The 13,316-nt window shown below is 39.5% G+C and overlaps 1 long non-coding RNA gene across 1 annotated transcript; it reads left to right on the top strand.

The window, feature by feature from the left end:
* Positions 1 to 2,650: 2,650 nt before the first annotated feature.
* LOC111739121 lies at positions 2,651 to 8,904 on the top strand. The gene is made up of 2 exons (XR_002780116.1): positions 2,651 to 2,936; positions 8,566 to 8,904. It is a non-coding gene; the product is annotated as an uncharacterized LOC111739121 (long non-coding RNA).
* Positions 8,905 to 13,316: the final 4,412 nt, after the last annotated feature.

Below are 13,316 nucleotides of genomic sequence, written 5' to 3'. Positions count from 1 at the left end.
TGAAATTGACAGGTGAGTTTTGCGCAAATAGGTGGGCAGAAAGGAAGGAGGGAGGGAGGGAGAGAAGTGAATCTCCAGCAAGCCATTCCTTCTGAGTCTCTGGTTGGTAGATTTTGAGGACAGCCTCCTCTCCAGTTTCACGGCTTTGCAAAATTTAACTGTTTCTCTGTGTTTCGGTGAAAAACTTCACTTCAGAATCCTGCAAAATGATTTTGTCTTCTGTTCATTTGTATTAGGAATTTAGAGACTGACATCTGAGCAGTGCAGGCTGTGGGAATTAGGGAAATAATGTTAGAGCGATTTAGATTTCTGCTTTCCATTCTACAAATATAGGGGAAGATTTTAAATATTAGATGGAGGAAATAAAATATGGATAAAGAGGTATTCAGACTAGGTCTTTATGGAATAATAATCACAAACCTTTTCCAAGTCTTTCTCCTAATTGTGTCTTGAATACTGAAGCTGCTGCTCTGTAGCTTTTATGGCTACATTCACCTCTGTAAGATTATGTTAAGCAAAGAACTGTGAACATGAACAAACATCTCCCACTATGGCTCTCAGCCCTGGGGTCCTAACAGCTGGGAAGTGTGTGGCAAGTGATCTATTACAAATAATGAAGAATTGGAGTTTATTAATGATTTATCCATATATAAACAGACTATTTCAAGGTTATTACCATAAGGATAATTTCACTCACCCAAATTCCAATTTGATTTACTTCCTTTTCTTCTTCTCTTTTGGACCACAGAGTTGAAATAATTCTACTTTAGTTCGTGGTACACTCATCAATCCATAAAGGCCCTTCTTCTATTTTACTGTGGTTTTCTCTCCTATTTCCTGATCCTCACTCTAATCTCCCCTCCATTCACTCCTCCTCACTCTTATCTTTCTTTAGATATGTGCATATACTTGAATAATATATGGTATTGCTTTGCGTGTACATGCTTAATTTATAAAAGACAATATGCTACAAATCTCATTCTTTCTTACTTTTTTCATACAGCTCTAAGTTTTTGCTATTTATGCTCACTGTTCTATATAAATCTGATTATAATTGCTGACGGTTTCACATATAATCAGTTGCTTGCCACTGTCCTAAAGACGGACTCCTGGTTGACCCCAATTTGTTGCTACCACGAATGGTGCTTCACGGAGCGTGCAGAGAGCCGTCACCTCGCAGCTCTGGGCAAGCCTGTCTCTGGCCACACCGGAAGCAGACTGCAGATGCGTGGGCTGTTACACTCCCTCCAGCAGTGCCGGAGGGCTCTCATTTCCCTACATCCCTTTCACCACTTGATATTAATAAGATTTCCAATTTTTGACAATCTGATGATTTTAAAGTGGATCACATTGTAATTTAAATTTGCATTTCCCTGATTACTGGTGAAGTAAGTATCTCTTTATAAGCTTATTAGCAATTTGGGTTTCTCCTTCTGTAAACTGCTTATGTCCTTTGCCCGTATTTTTCCTATGTGGGTTTTTCTATATTTTTCTCGCCACCCTACAGGAGTTCCTTGGGACCTTAATTCCTTATTGATTTTGGACACTGCAAACATCTTTCCCCAGTGCCATCTGTCAGGTAGGTTAATTGTTTCGAACTGAAATCTTTACTTTTGATGTTGTCATACTCATCAGTTTTCTACTTATGGTTTACACTGTTTGGGTCTTAGTTAAGAAATTTACTCCCAACCCAGAGCCACAAAGATGTTCTTCTACGTACTCTTCTGTAAGATTTGCTTATCTTCTTTCTATACTTAGGTCTTTAATCCATTTGGAATTTCTTTTTTTGTGTGTCTCTTATAAGATAAGACCCTAATTTTTTTTCCCATGATGAGTCAGTTTTCCTAACACCATCCACTAAATGATTTATCTTCTTCCCACTGGTTTGGGAAGAAGCTGTATTATATAGTGGTTTCCTATGGATACATGGTTTGGTGTCTGGGCTCTCTGTTCTACCTCTTGGTCAGTTTGCCTGTCCTACACCCCCCACCACACACACACACACACACACACACACACAGTTTTATTATGCTAGTTTTGAAATATGTCTTAGTCAATATGTTTTCTCAAGTTGCAGAGAAAGGTAAAATTATAGTTAGTAGGCTGGGAATGATACATAATCCTACAGTCTCTCTTATCCTCATCCTAGTCCATAATTCCCATACTAGGTCACCCATGGGAAAGTATCTTACATGTTAAAATTGAGGAAAAAGACTAAAACATCTAAGTGATTACCTGTTTGCCCTGAACAATTCTTTGAAATTAAAACTGCACGTCTTTCAAAATAAGAGAGTCAATATTTTTTACTCTTCGAGTTGAAAGTTATTACCTTGAGAATATATCAAACAATTCTTCAATGGAAATTAAAGATCTTCAGAAATAATTTCACTGGGTCTTCAAAATTTACAAAGAGGGTAAGATGTAAAAGGCAGCTGAAGGGCCGAGTGGTTAGTAATTTACTCTACTCCAACAGCTAATCTGCAATAGAACTGAAACTAGAAGCCAGATTTCCTAAGACTTCGTCGACTTTACAAATAGGCCTCCAGTGTCTCCTGTGTGCTAGGCATCACTGCACAGAGTGGAAAAGTTAATAAACGAACATGATCTCTGCCCACATACTAGTCAATCAGTGACTTGCCTGAAACCTAGGTCTGCCTCTTCACTCATGGAAGAATGGGTCTATTATGAAGTTGGATATTTTCAGTCCATTCTATCAGCTGGAGGACAATTCAAATATATTTTATAAAGACCAGCTGAAAATCAGCTAAAAATTCTAAATAAATATTGCCATGGTGGATTTACCAGCTAAATGTAGACCTGCTCTACAACTCAGATGAGACAAAAATGGCAGGCCAGAATGTCTTTCCAGAAAGGGACTAGATGGAAGCTACGTTAGAGTTTCTGAATACTCACAGTTGAAGAATTTCCAAATGAAGGTAAGCACAGAATGTCTGGGTTCGGGGAGGGGGGCGGGCTGGGGCGAGGAGGGGAGGAGGGGGGAGGTAGAAAAGAAAAAGACAAGACAAGAAAAACTGATGTTCAATTGGGAATAACAGGGAAAAAAAAGACATTATATAACAGGAAGAGACACTGAAAAAGTCTTGTCCCCTCAACCTCTGAGACTTCACCAAAATCTCGTTTTGAGCCTAAATTACTTGTGAATAAATATCAGCACCTACCTAACAGGACAACTAGGATATGGCTTACACATAGAAAGTGTTCAATAATTATCAGCATTTTTAAGTAGGTAATTATCTCTTAAGAATAACAGAACCAAGGAGTGCATCAAACTATCATTTACAAACATAAAATAAACTGAATTTTGTTCATATTGTTTATCTTCTGCTTTCCCTAAGGTCGTATTCCTGAGGAATTATCTCATTTAAAAATAATCCATGTGTTGTTGATCATAGCAAAAAATAAAATAAAGACAGGAAAAGGAAAACCACTCTAATGTTTGGTTAAAGAAATTTCAGCTTATTCATACTTTGAAATTCTATTCAGTCTTCACAATTATTCAAAATTATGTGGTGCACTGAGTAACATGGAAAGATATTAAGAGTTTATAAAATTTAAGAAAAGGTTAGCTAACATTATAACATATTATTTAAGAATTTAGAGCTGAAAGCCAGATTGTTTGGGTTCAAATTCCACCTCTTCCACTTAAATAGCTATGAGGCTTTGGGCAATATTTTTAACCTGTCCATGCTAATTTCCTCATCTGCAAAATGAAAATAGAAATAAACCTACTTCACAGGATTCTTGAGGTGATTCAGTGAATTAATATACGGAAAAGTAATCCAAACAGTGTCTATTACTTAGTAAGAAGTCAAATGTAAATTATTATTAATATTATTATTATAGCAGAATCATCACATATTTCTCTGCTTATATAGACAAGTCTATAAAGATATACCATAAAATTTTAAGTGTTTATCTCTAGAATGTGAGATTATTGATTTTTCTTCTTCTTTCTGCTTATCTGCATTTTTCTAATTTTTCCAGTCATGAAAATATATTGATTTTCTAATAAGGAGCAACAAGTTATTTTTAATTTTTTGAAAAAAAAAATCTATGAGATGGGCCGGGGCGCAAAAGAATGGCACATTCAGATAATTGAGAGCTCCCTGAAAATAAACAGTCTAGCAATGAGGCAAAGTTTTGAGTTAGGTCCCAAAATAAATAGGGGGTTAGGGGGCTGATGAGGGGAGAAAGGGAAATTGGAGGAGAGTGACATGCTCCTCCTAGTTTTTTATTTGTGTTCAAGGTTAAGGTTCAATACAGCAGCAAAATGAAAAAAAAAAAAGCGAAGTGCTGTGAGAGGTCACAGGGACAAACACTGACTGGCTCTGAAGTTTTGAAAGGCACTGGATAATTTCATGGCCGTTAATAACATCTGCAGTCCTGCTGGGCAGGCTAATGGCAGGGGTAATTAGAGCCTGTGCTTTATGACAGATGACTGCTTGTCACAGTGGAGAGCAAGCCCACCCCAGGGGCCACATTGCTCATGGGTAGGCAGGGCCAGGAGGGGCCAGGGCCTTGCCAGGAAAGACCCTACTGATCATAGCAAAGGGATGACCTGGGCTCACCTCCGTGGACAGATTGTTAGCTCACAAAGGAAACAGTGGGGGTATGTGCTGCTCGGGGCTTCGGTCTGGATATAAAACCAGCCCACACTGATATCCTGCAGTGAAATATTTTCGCACTCCACATAATCGAGATTTAGGCTTACAAAAATACATTCAGTTCAAAGAAGTTGTGGAATCGATAAATATTATCTTCAACTAGTAGCTCCCAGCAGTGATTATGCACTGGTAGACTGATTCTCCAGTTTCTCAAATTAAGAAGTGACCATTTCAAGACATGACCTTTCCTTCACAAACAAGAACAATGGGTTTAATATGAATACTTTGGTCTTTCCTTATCTCTAAACCAGCTTAAGTTGTTCAGTTATTAAATCAAGATGACTAATATTCTTTTCTAAAAGTTTTATTATGAAATGAAAACATGCATTTTCAAAGTGAAGGTTTCCATCTATGTAAGTCTTGGAATGCATCCCTCTCTCCACAGGATGGTTCACGATAGAGAATGTCAAAAGAGGGCACTTAGAATGCCATGTAGGGATTTGTTCCAATAATTTCACCTAAGCAAAAACTATACTCAATGACTCTTTGAGTAGACTTCTGCACAAGTGTCCTTTCTTGGAGATATCAGACCTCTTAACGCAGGGCTACACAATTCTAAAAAAAGATTCTTAATCAACTTCCATGTAAACATTTCAGACTGAACCAAAGTGTTCATCAAATTTCTCCCGGAACTCCTCTAAAATGAGAGAAAAGGAACTTGAGACGTTTTAAATCATGAAAGCAAAAAGAAAAAAGAAAAGAAAAGAAAAGAAAAAAAAAGAAATCCCAAACTCAGAAGAGTTGATGACAGACAATCAGCAATATCAATGAACCATTACAAGATAGAAAGCATATAGATGGAATTTAGGACTTCCTTTTCCAGCAGTATGAAAGACTGGACATTCTCACAAACTCTATGCCCAAATGTACTGAGATCCTAGGTAAATTATGTGCAACAAACATAAAGAAAGAAGGAAATGAAAACTGTGCGGGAGAGGTTACCAACGTGGAAGCCAAAGTGAGATGGCGTGATCGGGCCTTAAGAAGAGAGAACAGAGAGAAGGAGGAAATGAAAAGCATGAATCTACTTATTCAGGAAACAACCATCGTAGAAGAAACTCACTGGTATTCGTAATCTTTTGCTTTTTTTTTTAGTTGGGTGGTATATTCATGGGTGTTCGCTGCATTATTATGTTCTTAATATACATATATGTAAATATATTTTTCAAATATATTTTAAATGACATAATTGATTAAAGCAAAGCATTTGGAGAAGTAGGAACCACTTAGGTTTTAGCTTTCTGGACTTTCCTAAATTCCTGTAAAAAAGTTGAGAAGGGTCAGGAAGCCAACAAGAAGCAAGTCTATGCAAGCACAGGACCCTGGAAAGCCTCAGAGGCTGGAGGCACCACATACGTGTGAGGGCAGGTGTGAAGGGTGAGGCTTGAAAACAGAAGATTGGTTAAAAGTTTGTATAATGAATAATTGGATCCAGATTCCTTCCCCCAACATATTCAGCCAGAAGGCTATCTCTCCACTATCCCAGGAGACTGAAGGGTTTCCTCTCTGGAGAAACTGAGTCTAAAGGGCCAGGCCTTGGGGACACCAGACTTAAGTGAAAAACTTACTGAAATCCCCTTGGTTTAACTCTTCCCCATAGCCCCTTATCTTGCTTTAGCTCCCATAATTCTAGCTTCCAGAGTTATAACCACTCCCACACTAACTCCCAGATGAAAGGTTAGGTGATCAGTGTCTGAAGAAATGGAATGACTCAACAGAAAACATCTGTAGGCTCTTATTTGAGGGGGGAGGGCAGTGTTCTCCAGGGAAACCAACAGGTCCCCACCTGTCTATATTATTCCGCTAGGGTTGCCATAACAAAACACCACAGACGGTGGCTTCAATAACAGAAATGTATTTTTTCACAATTCTGGAGCCTGAAAGTCCAAAATCAAGGTACCGATAGGTTTGGTTTCTGGTGAGGCCTCTCTCTTCAGTTGGCAGAAGGTGCCTCTCTCTGTGTCCTCACACTGCCTTTCCTCTGTGTGCAAGCAGGGAGAAATCTCTGATGTCTCTACCTCTTCTTATAAGGATACCAGTCCCATCAGATTACAGACCCACCCTAATGACCTCATTTAATTTTAATTACCTTTTACAGGTTCTCTCTCTCATAGAACATTCAGCTACTTTCGGGTGTAGGGCTTCAACATATGCATTTGGGGTGGACACAATTCAGTCCATAACATCATCCTATTGTGAAGGAAGTCCATCTATCCATAAGCCTTGCCCCGTCCCACTCAGAGCTTCCCATCATCTCTTTTGTGTTTCTGTATTAAATGTAAAAATATGGCCGTGTGTTAACAGACATTTGAGGAACACTCCCAACGTGAAAGTCATATACCAAAACAAATGCACAAAAACATTTGAAAAAAGGAAGTTGGAGGAAATGAAATGAAGCAGGAACAGAGGAAAACTATAGCGACAACAAACTGCAATTAATATCCAAAGGTGAGAGAGAATTCCGCAACTATGAAAAACAATGTAATAAAAAGGAAGAACCACAGAACAAGAAATAGTTCTTAAAAATTAAAAATATCACAGCAGATATTTAAGAATTCAATAGAAAGAACTGGATGATAAGAAGTCAAGGAGCTATTACAGGAAGAAGAAAAAAGATGGAAAATTGTACAAAAAAAGATAATAAAATGTGAATATTAATCAAGTGTTCCATCATATAAATAACAGGAGTTCTAAAAGGAGAGAGGAAAAAGCATGAAGAAAAGAAATTATTAAAGAAATAACACAAAGAAATTTCCCCAAATTGAAGGACAAGTACCTAGTTTGAAAGAGTCAATTGAGTACCCAATAAAAAGAATAATAATAAAAATTCCACCCCAAGTCACACTGAGAAAAATTTCAATAAAATAAGGGTAAAGAGAAGAACCTTTAAGCTCTGATGTAGGAAATAGGAGGAAGAGGTCACGTATAAAGAATCAGGAATGAGAAAGTTATCAAACTTTTCAACAGCCACAATTAAACTTCACAGAGAGTGGAACAATGCTTTCAAACATCTGAAGAAAAAACTATTTCCTACAGTTCCATACACAGCCAAATGACCAATCAAATGTGAGCATAGAAAAAAAGCTTATTTAAACATGCAAGTTTATTGTGCATGCACTTGGTGAGAAGCTGTAGGAGGCCGTGCTCCAGGAAAACAGGGGAATAAACCGATATGGGGGCTAAGAAAGAGTGGAATCTAACACAGGTAGAAGAATTAAGCAATAAAAATGTAACCATGTTATTTAGAAATTTGGGGTTGAATGTGAGGAAAAAATATGCCCAAAAGACTTGAAAGATGTTGCCTCAGGAAAATGGAACCTGGGGCTGGGCATGGGTGGGGCCAGATGGCTATTTTTCAATGTCTTATGGTACCACTTGATTTTTAAAAATCTGTACGCATATATTCCTTTGAACATCTTAAATATTTAAGTGAAAAAAAAAATGTAACTCAAATCTAATCTAGAACACCCAGGAGCCTAGTCCTTTTTTAAATTTATTCTTTTAAGTATCAGCTACGTATTGTTTTTCCAGTTAAGGAATGAAGCGAATTAGAGAAAAAATTGGGAATAATTTTTAAAGAAATGGGGAAAAAAATCATATTATTACCCATAATCCCACCACTCTACCCAATCATTCCAATCATTTCCTTTACAGGCTTTTCATGTGTGAATTCTATAGCTGCAGTCATGGCTTTCATAGTTATATCCCGCTCACGCCCCTCCCCTCAACACTGTACCGTGACTGATTTCCAGCTTGCTGTGTGGCATTACAACCATCTTTCCTAATGGCTCAACCAGACTTTTTGATCTAAGCGTTCCACTCAATGCCTCAGATTGCCCCCTCTCACTCTTTCCCTCTCATGGTTCTTTATGTTCTTCAGACTCTCCGAGCCCCTGCTCCTCTAAGGGCCTCGGCCCTGGAATGCTTTCTCGAGATAGTTGCTTCACTGTCACCAGCCAGGAATCGACTAAAATGAAACTTCGAGACCTTCGTTGACCTCCAAGCTAAGGCTTTTTTTCATATCCCCGTATTCATCATGGCAGTTTTCACTATGCGCTCCTTTCTTTTTTATTTGTTTGTTGGTTTTATGGCTTATCTAAATAAACTGTAAGCTCCATGAAAGCAGGAATGATATCTGTCCTTCCCATTCCATGCCCAGCACAGAGAAAACACTCTATATACTTTGTGGGGTGAATAAATAAACTAATATATGACTGAGGATGAATGGATGAAATGCTAACTACTTCAGGCCACAGAGAGAAATCTGAGGCCTAGCAGGAGTACGGGGGGGGGGCTTGTAAAACAGCGAGTCAGGAGATCTGCTTCTAGTTCTGGCCGCCACTAACTCGGTGTGTGGCTTGGAATGAGGCACCATTAACCTCTGTTCCATTTTCTTACCTGGGAAACGAGAGCGTTGGAGTAGGTAACCTCCATCATCTGTTTCAACAATAAGTATTGAGGTCTGCGCTTTTAAAAGCCCTCGCTTTGCTAAAGATTTCTGTTGCTAGTTTTGGAAAATAACTTTTCGATTCCATTCTCCTGGATGATGGATGAATAGAAATTTTAGACAAACGACTACATCATTTTTTTTTTTTTGCATGATGATAAGCAATTAGTTTTAATAGTTCTTGTCTCTGTCTTTTCTCTTATGAGAGAGGGAAATGGACTCATTGATCAGGTAAATGAAGCAGCGTGAAATCGAAGGTTGCTCTGACATACAGAAACTTTCCTGACAGGCAATGATCTTCTTTTAGGGAAATAGTATAGAATTGTGGTTGTCTTAGTCAGTTTGGGCTGCCATAATAAAATACCATAGACTGGGAGGCCTACAGACAACAGACATTTATTTCTCACAGTATGGTGGCTAGAAGTCCAAGATCAAGGAACCAGAAGATTTAGTGACTGGTCAACCTGCTTCTGGTTTATGGACACAGTCTTTTCGCTGTGTACCCCCATGGCAGAAGGGGATAGGGAAACTCTCTGGGGCCTCTTGCTTGAGGGTATTAATCCCATTCATGAGGGCTCTACCCTCTGATCTATCACCTCCCAAAGGCCCCACCTCCTAAAACTATCATATTGGGAGTTAGTCTTCAACATAAGAATTTTGGGGGAAACACAAACATTCAGACCATAGAAGTAAGTTAAAAGCACAGAGTCTGATGTCAGACAGGCCTGGTTTCAAGTAGTACCCATGCATGAACTTGGGCAGGTTACTTCGAGAGGGTAGCACAGTGTTGCTAAAGGCTGGAGAGAGAGAGAGAGAGAGAGAAAGAGTAAGAGAGAGAGAGAGAGAGAGAATGTGTGTGTGTGTGTGTGTGTTGGCAGGGGGAGTCCCAGCTCTGCTACTTGCTAGCTAGCTGTAAAACCACTCGTGTCTCAGGATCCCATGTGAAAATGGAGTCAAGGAGTTCTCACTTCATAAGATTGTTGTGAGGATCAACAAATTCCAAATTCATAAGACACTTCGGACGGCAAGCACTGAACACACAGTCACCATTATTTGGGTTTGCTGCTCTTGTTGTATTGTTGTTACTTACTCTCTCCAAGTCAATTTCTTCATTTGTTGATTCAATGAATATTTACCAAATGCTTTTGATGAGGCATCATATCACTTCATTAACTTAAGATGAAGCTTCTGAGCCTCCATTATAAAGCCGTTAGCCTATAGGACTGGGATTAAGTACGCCAATCTCTCTTGCAATCGTTTGTAGACGTGTCCTCCTGGCATGATATCTGGGGAGGACTGCCCCCTGAATGTGCCGGTCATCGCTGGGAGCAGGCTTCACTGCCACTCTGCAGCGTGTCCTCCCCTCCACCATCCCGTCCGATGTCAGACTACTAAGTGCTCAGGGTCATATCTCCTGATTCCCAATCTGGGCCAGGACAAGCAGGGGAGATAAATGATAGAGAAAAGGAGAAGAGCAACTCAAAGGTGGGAAATACATTCAGACATCCGGAGAGATGGGTGACAAGGTCCTAGAAGGTGTCTCACCCTTATGTAAAGGGCAGGGATGAATTTGGGATCTGGTGTTTTTTTCTACCCTCACTTTTTCCTGTCAGTTCCTTCATTTTCACTCCTAATCCCGGAGAAAAGATTTAGATCCACGATAGTGATCGAAATATAAAAATGTTTAGAAGTAAATAATTGCTAATTTTCAAGGAAAGTAGTTTAAAAGTTGCTAAGAAATGCTTATTTACCTGCACATAAAAGAATTAAAATTTTAAGTTCATAATTAAATGAAAGTAGAACTTGAGATTATAGCCATCGTGGGGTATTTCTATTGCTCCTATTCCATATTCAGAATTGACATCAGTGACCACGTTCTGTCCAACTGCCTTAATAAAACTACAAAACTTTCAAACTGAACTCAAAACTTTCTCCTGCAAGCCTGGTCTTTTTCCATGTGCTCTCTCTCTCTATCTAAATAAGCTATAAAACCTAAGAGTTATTCTTCATACTCCTATACCCTCGTCATACCCAAAACAGCAGCAAATCCTATCAATTTGACCACACAAATACCTCACAAATTGGTGGATTTTTTCCTTAGTTCAAAACAGTTATGTTGAGGGTGTTCAAAGAGATAAAAAATATAATCTATAAAAAATCAATAAAAAAATCGCTAAACAAAAACGAGTAATACTTTAATAAGAATAGATGGATAGGGAAAAGAACTAATTAGCAATCTCAGAAATAAAAAAAAGTCATTAAAATATTAAAAAAATCAATAGATGCAATAAAATTTAGATTGACTATAGTCACAAAGATAATTAGTGAGTGAAAAGATAGTAACTGAAGAATTCATCCAGATGCAATACAGAGAAATACTGAATGCGAAAAAGGAGTTAAGAGACTTCTCCCAAAGGTAACCATCACCTTCTCCCCCTGTGCACACACATTACTCTCCTATCAAGAGGTGGTGTCTTCCACTCCTCTGGATACCTGGTGTTTTTTGTTTTTTTTGGGGTTTTTTTCCACTTTAAAACCATAAAAGATCTTAAGCAAAACAGTAAAATGTTAACGATTTGTTAAATCTGAATGATAGGTACTTTTTCTGTTTACTTAAATACTTCCAATATTAACAAAACAGATTTTCCACCAATAATTCATGGACATCAATTCCATTGCTTTTCTTTATAGTCACAGCCCCCAAATAACCCTGCCAGTATAGTCCATTGTTTGGTTTGGTCTTGTGGGAGGAAGGGTGAGATATGTGCTTACTCATCTGCATGTGGGTGTCCGACGCAGTCAGATAGAGCTGGGCTGGGCCCCCACCTCACTCACAAATTTACACAGGGCTGGGAGGAAAGGTTCAAAGATACGTGACCATGTTCGACGAACTAAATCCCCAAAAGAGGCCAAATTGCATTTTTCTTTTTTAAATGATGGGGAGGTGGTGCTGGACTTGGCTAGACCTTTGATGAGATGGAGCAAAAGCAAAGTCCCTTTTCTGCTAGGCGAGGAGATTCCAGAAACTGTGTCCGTGGGGGGCTTTCGAGGCCTGGCTGGGGCCCCCCTACTTCTAAAAGGGTTTTGAGCCCCAACAGCTATAAGAACTTGGAGGCTTTCCCTGGGCCATCTTATCTGATTGCCTGACCTTCAGGAGGGGACAAGGTGAATTGTTTGCCCTGTCTCTGCTTGCTCACGGGCTGAGTTATCAGGAGGACCTGCAGGGGCAGGGCTGTCCCCTCTTTCAGTATTTCCTGCTATACACACCGCCAGAGGCAATTACAATGGTGGAAATTAATAAATTCTGCGTATGAGCTGTTCTTTCTGGTACCACCAATGGGTTATAAGTTTCTCTCCCTATTTAAATCCTTGCGTAAAGTGTTTTCTCCCCCTGGCTATGGGATTCTGCACTTGCCCTGCTCAAGGCCTCCTGCCTTTTGTTCAGGACAAAAGCACAAACTTCAGCGACAAAGGCCCCTACCTGGCACATTCTTTCTCATTCTTTCTTCTTCTTTCTGTCTGCCTCTCCCTCCTCTTCCCTTTTCTCCATGCTTCTCCAAACCCATTTTATTTGTTTGAAATTACAAATGCAGCATTTCCCACACCGACACTGGCAACCTGAGTTATAAATCCTGAGTTTCCAGTCCACTACCCAAATGACTCACAGTATTTATTTTATGTGCCTCTTCCAAGCAGAACAAGTAGCAAGGAATCCTAAGTAAAATGTAGGTTTGCCACAGTGAGTTCATGCTTCTGCATAGACAGATAAGACCTACATAATTAAGCACACGTAGGCCTTTCCCGATCAGATTGGGCGTTGGCCCTGGCTTAGTAGCTAGAAACAAGGCTGGCAGGCAGCAGAGAAGTGAAGTGAGGAGGGCTTGCCAGTCACCCGCACCCCTCATATTGGCCCCCCTCTTCTAGAGGCCTACATACCTCCCATGCCTCCCAGCACCTCGTTTCCCCGGTGAAGAAGAAGGTGAGAAGGAGAAAAGACCATCACCTTGTTCTGCATCTCTGAAAGAAAACTGAGTTCCAAACGTAAAAAAAAATACACTCCTGTTCGGGAGCAACACAGTTCGATCACTGGTACACTAACTCCCTCCTCCTTCGCAAACGTATCTAGCCTTAAGAGGATCGTTGGACTTAAGAAGTAAGAACCTACAAAAGAAGCTTTAGATGTA

Source organism: Pteropus vampyrus, unplaced genomic scaffold, assembly GCF_000151845.1.
Source record: "Pteropus vampyrus isolate Shadow unplaced genomic scaffold, Pvam_2.0 Scaffold47, whole genome shotgun sequence".
In the NCBI taxonomy this organism is placed as follows: Eukaryota; Metazoa; Chordata; class Mammalia; order Chiroptera; family Pteropodidae; genus Pteropus; species Pteropus vampyrus.
Note: the sequence above shows the minus strand (reverse complement) of the source record. Positions and strands in the feature narration are given on the sequence as shown.